The sequence below is a fragment of the Myxocyprinus asiaticus genome, chromosome 46 (genome assembly GCF_019703515.2).
Source record: "Myxocyprinus asiaticus isolate MX2 ecotype Aquarium Trade chromosome 46, UBuf_Myxa_2, whole genome shotgun sequence".
NCBI classification, from domain to species: domain Eukaryota; kingdom Metazoa; phylum Chordata; class Actinopteri; order Cypriniformes; family Catostomidae; genus Myxocyprinus; species Myxocyprinus asiaticus.
Window position 1 is genome coordinate 12,977,477 of NC_059389.1, and position 15,391 is coordinate 12,992,867.

General features: G+C 36.7%; 1 protein-coding gene across 2 annotated transcripts in view; it reads right to left on the bottom strand.

The window, feature by feature from the left end:
- si:ch211-266k8.4 (TBC1 domain family member 12) overlaps positions 1–15,391 on the bottom strand; it is a 70,909-nt gene that overhangs the window by 42,049 nt on the left and 13,469 nt on the right. The gene's annotated exons all lie outside the window — the stretch shown is intronic.

The following is a 15,391-nucleotide window of genomic DNA, read 5'->3' on the forward strand; positions in this document are numbered from 1 at the left end:
GCACATAACTTAATGATAATTTTTTAAAGCTCCCAAGAATCATTCAACTGCAGTTAAGTGTGTCCGAACTTTTGACTGGCAGTGTATAAAAGGTGTCCTGTCTCCTGATCAACTTTAAAAACTTCAGTCAGTGTCCGAGTATGAACAGTTGGTATTTTTAATCCATTTTAAGTGGTACAAGTGTTGATTCGAGTGTCAATATGGCAAGCCGGGAATGGGAGGAGCTCAGTTTTGACCTGCTGACATTGAGCTTTGACTCCATCACACACCCTGATTCAGACTCAACCTTTAATGGCACTTTAAGCCTGATCCCAGGTCAGGGGCCACCACTGGTGCCAAACACTCATCTAGAACTTTTAGAACATGGAGAATACTGCACTGGAGTAGGTGAGGAGATGGCATCACAGCTCTATTTTTCTGTACTCAGACACACACTGGTGGTTCTCTCTCATCTTGCTGTATTAACCAGCAATAGGCTTATAATAACTATTACAATAACGGTCTGTAATCTTACCTGTTTTGGGTTCTTTTTGTGTTTTATGATTTATGAAGAGTACAACAGCTTTATTCCAGATTGTAAACTCACATGAATAGATTTGTACAGTTATGTATATTTGTATTTATATTAAAGCCCAAAGTATACTTTGGTTTAAATGTGAATGCTTAGCGCTTAGTCGAACGCTAGCCTTTCAAAGTATACTTCATTTGACTGTGCGTGCATACACAGCCAGTTGCTACACGCTACGACTGCTATGAGACACCGGATTATTTCTCTTCAAGAGTTTAGACCCAGAAATATGTCTTTATATTCCTTCAGACTCGAGTTTTACAAATTCAGGTATCTCCTGACCTCCTAACACATGCACTCTTGATGTCCACATCCACTGTTGTCGTTTCCACATTCGTCACTTGTTGTTTAGCGGCATCTTCTAGCACTTTTTCGTGATAGCAACGGCTCAACTGTGGATGTTGCCACCTTGTGGACCCACTAATTAGTGCAAATAATTCCAGGTGCATACACATCCAGAGTACATGCGATTAGAATAATCGGGCCACACGCGTTCAGTGCTCAGGCACTCTGCTGATGACGAAAGTGTACTTTGGGCTTAAGGCTGTCAATTTAAGGCATTAACGTAATACAAGTAATTAAACACATATTAATTACACATTTAATATTTTCCCTGACCCCAAATGACACTTTCCAAGATAAGGCAGCACATGAAATGAATAAACAGCCATTCACAAAGGACTTGTTTTTGCATTTTTCAGAGTGGAACTTTGTATACTCCTGTTGTCCGTATTGCTGATCGCTCCGCACACAGTATGCGTGATGCAAATTTCGTCCAAATTTTCTCGATCCGCGGGCACATTCCTCGTCTGTGCGCACTGTCGGAGCATTGACTGTACTAATAGAGTATCACAAAGCAGTAGTGCGGATGTGTCAAACGCGTTTGTGGTCAAAAGAGTATACTCTGAAAGGCAACGCGGTCGGCCGGGCACGGTCCGATCCATAACACAGAAAACCAAAGTATACCCGAGCCTTTAGCTGGACACGGTGGTACCAGACTCAGCAAAAGACAGCGAGACGCAATGAACCAGTCAAGGAGATCCATCTGATGCATGTGTATATAGACCAACAATTAAAAAAAAATAGCCCACAGAATGCAAGAACGCATTTTGAGTGAACGGAAAGTAGTCTACCTTGAACAGATTGACAAACTCGACTGCAAAATGGATTGTTGTACAATCTAGGCCACTGACAGGCTTATGTTCAAAGATATGAAAATAAAACAAACAATATATCGACTTCTAAAGCAATTTTGTAATGTGTATTTAATGATTTTCTCTTTAAATTATGTTCATGTGAGGGCTTTCCTCAGCAAATATTGATATAGGCAATGTTGTTCAATCCCAGAACAACAGCAAAGGACCTTGTGAAGATGCTGGAGGAAACAGTTAGACAAGTATCCATTTCCACAGTAAAATGAGTCCTATATTGACATAACCTGCAAGGCTGCTCAGCAATGAAGAAGCCAATGCTCCAAAACTGCCATAAAAAAGCCAGACTACAGTTTGCAAGTGCACATGGTGACAAAGATCTTACTTTTTGGAGAAATGTCCTCTGGTCTAATGAAACAAAAATTTAACTATTTGGCCATAAAGACCATCGTTATGTTTGGAGGAAAGAGGGTGAGGCTTGCAAGCCAAAGAACACAATCCCAACCATGAAGCATGGGGGTGGCAGCATCATGTTGTGAGGGTGCATTGCTGCAGGAGGGACTGGTGCACTTCACAAACTAGATGGCATCATGAGGACGGAAAATGATGTGGATATATTGAAGCAACATCTCAAGAAATCAGCCAGCAAGTTAAATCTTGGTCGCAAATGGGTCTTCCAAATGGACAATGACCCCAAGCGTACCTCCAAAGTTGTGGCAAAATGGCTTAAGGACAACAAAGTCAAGGTATTGGAGTGGCCATCACAAAGCCCTGACCTCAATCCAAAAATTTGTGGGCAGAACTGAAAAAGCGTGTGCGAGCAAGTAGGCCTACAAACCTGACTCAGTTACACCAGTTCTGTCTGGAGGAATGGGCCAAAATTCCAGCAACTTATTGTGAGGAGCTTGTGAAAGGCTACCCAAAATGTTTGACACAAGATACACCATTTAAAAGGCAATGCTGCCAAATACTAACAAAATGGATGTAAACTTCTGACCTACTGGGAATGTGAACGAAATAAAAGCTGAAATAAATAATTCTCTACTATTTTTCTGACATTTCACATTCTTAAAATAAAGTAGTGATCCTAACTGACCTAAGACAGGGAATGTTTTCTACTATTAAATTTCTGGAATTGTGAAAAACTGAGTTTAAATGTATTTGGCTAAGGTGTATGTAAACGTCTGACTTCAACTGTAAATATATGACAATGGATGTGAGTCACAACAGCACAAACCAACAGAAGTCCAAAGTAGCATGTCCATCAATTCCTTTGCAGTGTGGATTTTCTTGCTTTTAAATTATTAGGTTCTCAAACACTTCACTTTCAAGTTTTTTCCAGATTTTCTTCTCAAATAAAACTACCCAAGATTATTTAAATACCACAAATCCACATAGAAACCACTGGAGGACTGCATTCAGCTTTAGCATTTGTAAGAGGTTTAACCAGAGATATTCTATTCATAGATTAACCTCCACACTTTTACCATTGTAGAGAAGAGAGTGTAATGGTCAACTTGGATCATGCAAGTCTTCTCTGGCCAATCATATAACGGCTGACATCAATGGACCACGTTCAGAGTTTTGACAGTTTTTTTTTTTTTTTCCAGTTTTCGTTGCACTTTTTCTTGTGGTAGATTTTGAGATATAGCTATGTTAGTTAACGTATTTTGGGAACATAATGTTTGTGAAATATGTTTCATTGAAAGGGAAAAAGTGCACTTTTGCTGCTGCAGATTTCAGCATGAGAGTCTTTATTTAAAAAATATATATATATTGTTTTATATCAGCATTATGGGGCACACAGTTTTAAATTACAATTTATTTAAGTCTAATTTAATTGTTGAATCTTATTTTTATTAGATAATATACAATATTTGTACAAAATGTATCATATTTTAATACTAAACACTTATTTTAATTCATTGATGCAATTTTTGCGAGCTGGAGACAGTAAATAAAAAAATCTATGTAGGATGGTGTTAATGCCGCAAAGGAGTCCTACCTGTCACTTCATTCTCTACTCCAACATCTCTTATAAAACAGCAATTTTATCGCAGTAAAACTTTTGTGTAAAACATGTTGAAGATTAATTGACAGGCAGTCCATTCAGTGGTGAGCCGTTTCCTCACAAAAGCAGTTTATTCAGCACGCTGAAGCATCTCCTCTATAGACATCCATAAAAGTTTTAAAAAAAGGCCTCGTCTCCTCACCAGTGTACCGCTGCTTTATGTGTTTTGATGCTAACCTTGTACGCTCCATTTTAGAATGGCTCTGGTTTAACCTTCTTAAAAACATGAGAAATCAAAGCCTATTCAGTACTGACATGTCTGAAAATGTCCATCACATGAAACAACAACCTATAATTACAAGAGTTGACCTAAAATTAAACCACTGCTCTCAGCAAACAGATGTTCAGCAGACCATGACACATGAAATGGTCCAAAATGGAAGGTCAGCTTGATGAAGCATGGCTAAATATTGGGGATTCAGGAAATCTTCAGTCATTAGTGGATTTAAAAGCTGTTATGGCCAACAGACTCAGCCCAAGAAGGGAGTAAGAATTTCACCTTTCTGACCTGGCTAAGCCCAGGTCTAAGCCACCCTGAACTCCTTTGACTAAATCCAAGAGCCATTGCTTTGCAGTCATTGACTGTGTGTCACTCAGAATGGAAAGGCTTGCATGGTCATTGTCTATTTGGCATCTTCAGAACAAATGCTGGGTGGTTATTTGATTAAACCATTCCGAGGGAACGCTCGGGTTACAGAAAATATCAGCCTTCAGCAGAACACGCTCAGGGACAGAACAGTCAAACACTATGAAGGGCTAATTTAATCAGCTCATTTTACAGGATTAGAGGTGGAATGGCTGACTACTGTGTTTGGCAAGGCACATCGGCTCTTAAAGCTGACCAGAGAAGCAGATTTCAGAGCTAAAATGCAGCATAAATGGTTTATGATGGCCATTTCATAAAGCTTACCTTTTGAGGTAAATTCTTCAGTCAGAATTTTTGGAGTGTTGAGTCAAATAATCAAGCAACAAATACCATTTCAATGCCAACTTCTGAGGCTGTGAAGGTATTTAATCATAGCTAAACGCATTAGAATCTATGGAGACTTTTTTTATTCATAGACTTTTATACATCGACAGCATGAGTATCAAGGCTCAATGTGTCAGAATACATGCGGTAACTACTAGGTAGGGATGCACCATTCAATCTTTTTTTAACTGCAGCACACACAAAAAAAAAAAAAAAAAAAAAAAATCACACACTGCTACTCTAATGAACGAGCACTTGCTCAGCCCTAGAAGCATAACATTGTGTTTACTGGTGGGTGAATTACTGGCAATTCTAAGCATTTGTGAATTTACACTTTTAGACATGTTGTAATTCAGATGAAAATGTCGGTTTGTTTTAAAAATATTGTTTTAAAACCAATTAAACAACAAATTAATATGCAAATACAATTTAGAGTATACGTGATGTCAGACGATGAGTGAAATGATAGAGACAGTTTGAGCGATTATGCGTGCTCTCAGTTGCTGGGTTTGCTTCCAAAATGTTTAGCATTTTTGAAGTGCATTGACCTCTCCCTGCTTTGGGGACAGATTTATTTGCAAGATTGGAGTAAGTATCTCATTTTATTTATCACGACTCCAGGGGTGGTAGTCAGCGTCTTTACTCGCAGAGCTACCCAGGCCCCTAAGTATCACATTTTATTAAATGCATCCATGAGATACCACAGAATAAGTGTAATATCTGATATAATGTGGGCTGAAATAACACACCGCCAGTCTCCGCATACCTGGGAGTGCCCACTCTCAAAAGTGTTCTGGCGGATTGTGAGGACCCACTTTTTCGACCAGTTGTGGGTTAAACACTTCCGAATGACAAGCGCTATGTCCAAAGAACTGAACATTGAACATTTAAATTGTGCCAAGGTCGGACCTTTCGGTGGGCTAGTCACATCGCAGACTCATAACACATGCATGAATGGTCAAAACACGTCATCCTTTTGCGAATAAACTGTTTCCATCACCTTAATGCACATTTGAACTAATGTGAAACTCTAGAAAATCTGCCTCCTCCTAGTTTATTAAATTTTAAGCGAATTAAGAATGTTGATTCGCATATCAAGAGTTTCCAATCAGGAATTCTTATGCGTAATTTCAAAATGCGCATAAAAATTGTTGGATGGAAACCCACCTAGTGTCACTTAGTTTTAAATTCATGACAAATTTTTGACTCTCAGGTGCTCTCAATTTCCCATTAGTCACTCATCCCAGCACTATTTTGTGAGAACCCAATTTAAAGTTATTTGTTTGTTACAATTCCACTAGTAACAGCAATAACAGTTTTACCTTCAATAACGGTGTCTTCACGCAGTTACTTAATAATTAGTGATTTGTGTTGCAACATAATGCCAAAGATGGTTAACAAAAATACTAATGATTTTACACTGGAGCAGTTTTGGTGTTTAAGTGGATATATCTCTTACTGGCTGCCAGTATGTTAATGCTCTTTTAAACTATTCATAAATGTTTTCAATTCAAAGAAATGTTAGTATTTCACAATTAATGTAAATTAAATATAATTTTACAGTTTGGGGCATAAACATATAACTGTAGCATATAACTTGTAAAAGTGTGGCAGGGGGCACTGTAAAAAAATAAATAAAAATAAAATAAAATAAAAAAATAAAAAAAAATAGCGGTAATGGGATCAGTATCGGCCAGTCACAGTGTTAAAATGTTGCTGATCATTATCGTTTTCAAATTTCCTGATTGGTGCACCACTACTACTAGGCCACGGTTCTGATGTCAAAAAAAGAATGGGCACAAGTACACATGCACTCGAGCATTCAAAAGTGACAGCAATTAACTATTATAAAAACACAATTTCGTGACCTATTTCAACTTTTCAAAACATTTTACATTGATCGAAATCCGGTAACAACTACATGCAAACAAGCGAAAAAGGGGTTTTGCGGTCCAACAGAAAGCAATTTACGTTATCACTGTATACAGTGACTTTACGACCTTGATTTACCAAGATCCCACATAAAGGGTACTAATCTATCAAATTGCATGTGTGCTTAGTGGGTGTTTTGCAAATGATTTACTAAGAATAATTGTGTAAATACCCACACGTGCAATTACGTTGGACAGACCCTCCAAAAGGAGGCTTTTGTAAGAGGTAATTGTACCAAATGTAACTATGCAGCTCACTTACTATAAAAACCTCAATAAATAGCATATTTATATACTGTATTTATTGTAGGCTTGGGAAATTTAACACGTAAATTTCTGCGATGAACAGTTGACTGTTGAACGCATCAATTAACACAATTAATGCAGTATCTAGTGTTTTTTTTTTTTCACTTCCTTAAACTATACTAATGTTTTTTCCATTTTTCTGTGGCTATAATTGGCATATATAAATTTCCAGGAGGTACATGCTTTACTCGACTGCACATCCTAGCACAGAAACTGATTGGGTGGAGCAGTGCACGCATATTCATTATGCACAATGTATGTCCTGGGCATAATAAACACGCAAGCAGATTTACTGTATGAAGAATGGAGACTTCACATGCAAGTGGGGAGCCAAGTGTGGAAATTATTTTTATTATGGCCCAAAAATGCTCACCCACTGTTATCTGAACAATGAAAATATCCAGAGAAAATAATAAAAATAATTCAATAATTAAAATAAACGATGACTAACCAATTTCTTGCAAATTCTTTGAGACAAAGTATTAAGTAAATATTTGTGATAATATAAAAAAAAATAAAAAAAAATGTACAATATACTGATTAATTGCGATATCACAGAAAACTATTTTTTTCATTTAAAAAAATATCGATTCACAGGCCTATTTTATTTATATGATTATATGAAATCATCATAAAGCCTCTGCTATTTAGCAATAAGTTGTAAGAGCAGTTGATCAGAATACCCGAGTTTGACGCTTCTTTTGAAACTTTTCAGAAAATTGTGGAAGACAAAATCACCTGATCACCTGACAAAAACACCATAATTCAAAAAGAAAATACTGTATTATTTACCTGTTAGCATCTCATTATGGATGTATACTTAAAATCTCAATTTCAAACCACAATCTTTACCATGGTTCAAATATGATGCAGAGTGCAGCACGCTGTAGGAGAGAAGCACAAAAGAGAGACACGAAGAAAGCCACCAGTTACGAGCAATTCAATTGTTAAAATCAATGTTTACAACACTGAAATATAACAATATTTTTCTTAAGAGTTATACAAGTTTTATGATAATCAGTTATGTTTTCATGCTTTAAAATAATTACAATAATTAAAATTACAAGAGAAGTAGTTTAATATCACATTAATGCATGCCTCTAAATTTTTTATTAATTTGGGGAAATGCAAAAATTGCCAAGATGTGCTATTTTGCCGATCTGAAAGATGCAATCCTCAGAAGACTACGTTAGTAGAACAGCATGTGCTATCAAGCTTGCATGTGTTTCTATACATGCAAACCATTAGTAAATCAGGACCTAAGTCTGGGCAGCGACAGTTTGGACAGGAATAGCAGTATACATAGGAAGTGTTCTTCCTGTCACATAAAGCTATATGGAATGCAACTGAATGGATCATAATGCAGGGGTCTCAAGCAATTTTTTAAAAGTTGAAAAAAATTTAAATAGTCATGTCATAAAAATGGCCAAACATGTCTAATCTTTACATTGACCAAAAATTAAACTGTTGGTCAATTATTGACTATCTTTGAGTTGATATATCTGGAAACAAAATTACCAAAATGCCCATGTCTATATCTATGCAGCCAATTTTGCAGTCCGTTTTAACAAGCTTTTCGATTGTAAGAGCATGTCTAAAGGCGTAACCTGCAGCAGGAAGCAATACATTTGCTCCTTTCATTTACAGCAGTTCGGTAAACACGAAGATTGAAAGCCTTACCATCATAACTGGACAAGTGTTGAGACACTTCATTTAACCTGTAGAAAGCAGCGGAGTCACTGCAGCAGGAATGGAGAAAGAAAAAGACATGCAGCAGCTCAATGACACTGTAGCGCTGAGATAGCAGCAGGCCTCAGGATTCTGCCAACATGCTCACAAACAAAATACAATGCTGTTCTCTATGCTTCAAACACAGAGGCTTTTTTCCATCTCATATCCTCATGGGAGCCTATACAGCAATCATCTGCGGTTTATAGATAGCAATATATGTGCAATGACAAACTGATCTGTTCTTCTAAGCTTCAAATGAGTTTCAAATGCAGATCCGAATTAAAGTTTCTCTAAATGTTGAAAGAACAACCACTATATCGACTAGACGAAAAGCCATTTAAAAGCTTTCTTTGAGTGTAGTAATCATCTTTTAAATAATCATTAACCAATAGGACCAAAATAACAATTTATAGACAACATGACATTCCATTTTTAATAAATCAGAGTTTTAGAGCTGAATCAATCAGAGAGGTAAATAACTTCATTCAATTTTCATTTTTTTTTTTTTACACAAATTACAGTTAACATTCGACAAACTGAATTACATTTAACCATTTAACCCAAGTTATGGTAAAAAAAAGTAATCAAACAAATGCTCTCTTTAATCTATGGGAAATATGAGTTTGTCAAATACAACAATTCTTCCCAACTACATTTGGTCCCAAACTAACTATACCCTACTGAGTTATTTCAGTTCTGTTACCTATTCTGGTGTACAGGGTTTTTTTTTTTTTTAGGGCTGGGAAATTAAGCACATTAACTTCTACAATTAACAGCTGACTGTTTAATGTTAAAATGTAATGCAGTAAAAAAACAAAAAAACAAAAAAAACAACAAAAAAACAACACACTTACACTGCAGTATCCCATTTTTTTTTTCACTTCCACTTCACTCATTTTATTCCCCACTTCCCATGGATAAAACTGCCATAACGTTGAAATCAGAAGTTTACATACATCTTAGCCAAATACATTTAAACTCAGCTTTTCACAATTTCTGACATTTGACTGTAGAAAACCTTCCCTGTCTTAGGTCAGTTAGGATCACTACTTTATTTTAAGAATGTGAAATGTCAGAATAATAGTAGAGAGAATGATTTATTTCAGCTTTTTTCTTTCTTTCATCGCATTACCAGTGGGTCAGAGGTTTACATTCACTTTGTTAGTATTTGGCAGCATTGCCTTTAAATTGTTTAACTTGGGTCAAACATTTTGGGTAGCCTTCCACAAGCTTCTCACAATAAGTTGCTGGAATTTTGGACCATTCCTCCAGACAGAACTGGTGTAACCGAGTCAGGTTTGTAGGCCTCCTTGATCGCACACGCCTTTTCAATTCTGCCCACAAATTTTCCATCGGATTGAGGTCAGGGCTTTGTGATGGCCACTCCAATACCTTGAATTTGTTGTCCTTAAGCCATTTTGCCACAACTTTGAAGGTATGCTTTGGGTCATTGTCCATTTGGAAGACCCATTTGCGACCAAGATTTAACTTCCTGGCTGATGTCTTGAGATGTTGCTTCAATATATCCACATACATTTCCTTCCTCACGATGCCATCTATTTTGTGAAGTGCACCGGTCCCTTCTGCAGCAAAGCAACCCCACAACATGATGCTGCCACCCCCATGCTTCACGGTTGGGATAGTGTTCTTCGGCTTTCAAGCCTCACCCTTTTTCCTCCAAACATAACGATGGTCATTATGGCCAAGCACTTACATTTTTGTTTCATTAGACCAGAAGACATTTCTCCAGAAAGTAAGTTCTTTGTCCCCCTGTGCACTTGCAAACTGTAGTCTGGCTTTTTTATGGCAGTATTGGAGCATTGTCTTCTTCCTTGCTGAGCAGCCTTTCAGGTTATGTCGATATAGGACTCGTTTTACTGTGGATATAGATACTTGTCTACCTGTTTCCTCCAGCATCTTCACAAGGTCCATTGCTGTTGTTCTGGGATTGATTTGCACTTTTTGCACCAAACTAAATTTCAAACTACGTGACAGAATGAGTCACCTTCTTGAGCGGTATGATGGCTGTGTGGTCCTATGTTGTATATACTTGCATACTGTTGTTTGTACAGATGAACGTGTTGTATATACTTGCATACTGTTGTTTGTACAGATGAACGTGGTACCTTCAGGCGTTTGGAAATTGCTCCCAAGGGTGAACAAGACTTGCGGAGGTCCGCCATTTTTTTCTGAGGTCTTGGCTGATTTCTTTTGATTTTCCCATGATGTGAAGCAAAGAGGCACTGAGTTTGAAGGTAGGCCTTAAAATACATCCACAGGTACACCTCCAACTGACTCCAATTAGCCTACCAGGAGCCAATTGGCTAATTGCCTAAAGGCTTGACATAATTTTCTGGAATTTTCCAAGCTGCTTAAAACACAGTTAACTTAGTGCATGTAAAATTCTGACCCACTGGAATAGTGATATAGTCAATTAAAAGTGAAACAATCTGTCTGTAAACAATTGTTGGAAAAATTACATGTGTCATGCACAAAGTAGATGTCCTAAAGGACTTGCCAAAACTATATGCTACTATTTGCTAATATGAAATCTGTGGAGTGGTTAAAAAATTAGGTTTAATGACTTCAACCTAAGTGTATGTAAACTTCTGACTTCAACTGTATATACATTTCCAGGAGGTACACACTTGACTTGACTGCACATCCTACCACAAAATGGTATTGTGCGGAGCACTGAATGCTTGTCCATTACGTGGGATGCATGTCATGGGCATAATAAACACCGGAGCGGATCTACTGATATGGGCTAGCTGTCATCTGAACCAGTGTCAAAAGCAAAACCACATGAGAGAAACCCAGCGTTTGCGCAATAGAGACTGAACGGCAACCAGAGAAAATAATAGTTTTAAGATTTAAAACTTAATTCAATTTAATTTGTATCTGTATGTATAGTGTCTAATTAAACATTGGAAATGTACACTTAAGTTGCCAATAAAGTTTGATATGATCCTTATAATTAAAAAAAAGTTTACTGAATAACGGCAGAAGATTCTGCCAAACTTTTAATGTCAGCATGTCAACTGAATTTATGGCATGCAAACATATGCAAGTATCAAAGATTTCTACCTGCAAAAATGTGTCTAATTTAACTCTATCCTCAAAAAAACTGAACATTTAAACGTACGTTATAATAATTAAAATAAATGATGACTAATCAATTTCCTGCAAGTTCGAGACAACGTATAAAGTAAATATATTTGATTGTATTTTAATGTTTATTTTAATGTATGATGTACCATGATTAATCAGATTAATCACAGAAAACTGGGGGATTAATTAGTAAAAAAAAAAAAAAAAAAAAAAAAATATATATATATATATATATATATATATATATATATATATATATATATATATATATACACACACACACACACACACACAGGCCTAGTTTTTTTTTAAATTCTTTTATTTAATTCTTTTTAACTTAATTCTAATATTTTTATTTTATAAATTAAAATACCCATATAATTTTACCTCTAGAGGTTAATGATCAATTTTCTGAAGGTTAAGCACCTCTTTGCTAAAAGCAACCATTTGCTTAAAAAAAGACATTGTTTTCTTATTTTAAAAAGCCATATTTTGTACCATATTCGTTGAAAGTAAATTAAATTGCTGCAGTATTCCTTATGAAATGTTTTATTTCTAAAGAAATTCTCTCTCTATCTCTGTTTATTAAAAATCAGATAATATGATCTAATGAAGTCATAATCCTTATTGTTTAAAATCAGCAGCAAATACCTTAAGGCCAGTATGAAGTCAGAGACAGGTTGATAAACCCAGAGAAACAAAAACTATAATTTAAAGATACAATACAGACCACTAAAAAACTCTTCTGTCAACATTAAGTCAGCTGTGGTCTTTTGGTGGCTTCCTGACATCCAGGTGTTTCTCTGAGAGAAACACTTTCCATAAAAGCTCAGGTGCAGTGAGTGAAGGCTCTATGAGTCAGTACTCATTACCTTGTTAAATGGGGACCAGAAAGGGCTGACAGCACTATGTATGACTCACAATGTCTCACAGATCTTTGGATGCCAGATTCACACTGAAAATCTCACTACTGAGCCTTTCAATTAGCTTTACACCAGGGCCCCCCAAAAAAACAGCCCTGGTGCACACAAGCACCCTCGGGGCATTTCTCCAGCGTTAAAAGCCAATGAGTCATTGCCGCCAGACAGAGAAGTGCTCACCGCACAGCATTCTGTCGAAATTGTGTTAGCGCTATAGTAAATCACCTGAAAAAAGTGAAGTCAGAATTTAAAGAAATAGTTCACTCAAAACATTTAAAATGAGGTTGAGTATATAATGACAGTGCTTTCATTTTTGGGTGAACTATCCCTTTAAATAAACCAGAAGCTTTGAATGAGGACACTCCAAGAGACAACAAAAGAAATGTCAGGGGACTGCAAGTAAACAGAGAAACTTGATGATCCTTGTGTGGGGGCGGACATGAAGAGTATATGGTTGAGTATTTTTTCACTGGGAATTCACAGAGTGTAGCCCTGAAGTGTTGTAATGTAAGTTCACATCTCAAGGGAGGGTTGGTTATGAAAAAAACAAGAGATCAACTCACACGGTACTGGCCAGAAAGCGTGAACACTCTTTTAAGAAGACTGATGTGAAAAAGAGAAAAAAAAAAAAGAGAAAATATTAAGTGTTGTATAAAGTTCCCAATTTTCATAATTTAGTATAATTATATTATATAATTATATACACTGCTGTTCAAAAGTTTGGGGTCACTTGACTGAAATGTTTCTCATGATCTTAAAAACCTTTTGATCTGAAGACGTATTCTTAAATGTTTCAAACGAGTTTTGTAGACAAAAATATAATTGTGCCAACATATTGATTTCATTACAAAACTAAAATTGTATTTAAAAAAAAAAAAAAAAAAAGTTTTTCGAAATGGATGACTTTGACCGAATAATTAAGAAAAGAAGCCAATAAGTGCCAGGCATAGATGGGAACTCCTTCAATACTGTTTAAAAAGCATCCCAGGTTGATACCTCAAGAAGTTGGTTGAGAAAATGTCAAGAGTATTTGTCTGCAAATTCTAGGCAAAGTGTGGCTACTTTGAAGATGCTAAAATATAACATAGTTTTGATTTATTTTGGATTTTTATAGTCAAAACATAATTCCCAGTTCCATTTCTGTTATTACATAGTTTAGATGACTTTACTATTATTCTAAAATGTGAAAAAAATTAAAAAAAATAAAAATAAAGAATAAGTAAGTGACCCTAAACTTTTGACCGGTAATGTCTATTTAGTATATAACTTAATGGAAATTGACTCAAGTAAAAAAAAAAATGAGAACAATACAAAACACATAAGATGATGCCAGTCTGTTTTAGTGCCTTTGGATTTACCACCAAAACTATTCATGCGCAGAAACACACTATTTGAAGGAAGATTATGGTGTAATTTTAATGCTATAAAGAGAAGCGCATTATTGACGTTTGCACGTGATGCATTTCAGCCGTGCAAGAAAACAGGAAGAACTCGCAAGCTCATTTTAAACCCTCGCATGCGTGACATCTCCTGCGCATACAATACAAGCTCTCACGCGCAAGAAACCGGCTGACTGTGCAAGAAAGATAAATGAACTCACGGGCGGGGTTCTTCCCATTTCCTCTCGCGGCTAAAATGAATCGCGTGCGAGTGTCAGTAATGCGCTCTGATTTATGGCAGTATAATGCCATTATATTAGGTTGTCAGCTGGGGAAGTGACGTAGAGGTTTTCTGGTTGACCTTTAACATGAAGCACACTTCTTTTAGCTTTTTGGAAACTTATTTTTTTTTAAAGTTTGCTGTTTCTTGTTTTTCGTCTTCCCATATATATTATAGAATGTTCAGCTCCTTCAGCTGCAACAACATGAATGCCGTTTCCACATTTGTTCAAAAAATGAAAATTCCTAGCGTTCGCCATTACACCTCAACTTTGTTTGTGTTGCGTTCGACTTCTGGGTTTGACTGGGTGTCACCTTTCTTTCGAAGCATATTGTCTAATTCTGTTAGTCCGACTTTCAATTTTAGTCGGACTAAAGCGTTTACATGACATTTCGAATTGTTGTTTTGGGCCACCTCAAAATTGAACTTTTAAAGTGCATGTAAACATACTGGCTGAAAAACATAAGAACACAAATACAATACTCACACCAGCATACATAATGGAACAAAAATCAACTAGGCAAACAAATTTTTGAAGAGTACAAAAGACTGGGGCTGATATAAACCACTACTATGGAAACACACTGAAACCCCCATTAGTACACAAGGTCAGTTTGCTTTGGCCTGTTGTTACTGATCTCAATGATAGCATCCAGCTTGAGCACACTTAAATGTGCTTTGTACATTTGGGCACGACATCCTCCCCTGAGTCTAACATGAGATGCGGCTGACATTTTGTTCCCATAAAGCCACCACTTATGGGCTCAGCCAATCAAAAGCATCCCTGTCATTGGTCCCCTAGGGGCCGCTGATGACCAAAGAGATTGAGTCACTAGTCGGGCTCTCTCGGGTGTCTCTGTCAGCCCATTACACTTGACCTTCAGTCCTGAACTCAGCATCTTGCTTACAGCACAGTAGACTGTTGAAGCACATGGGACAATATACTGTACTGAAGGTGGGCTCAAATGTACAC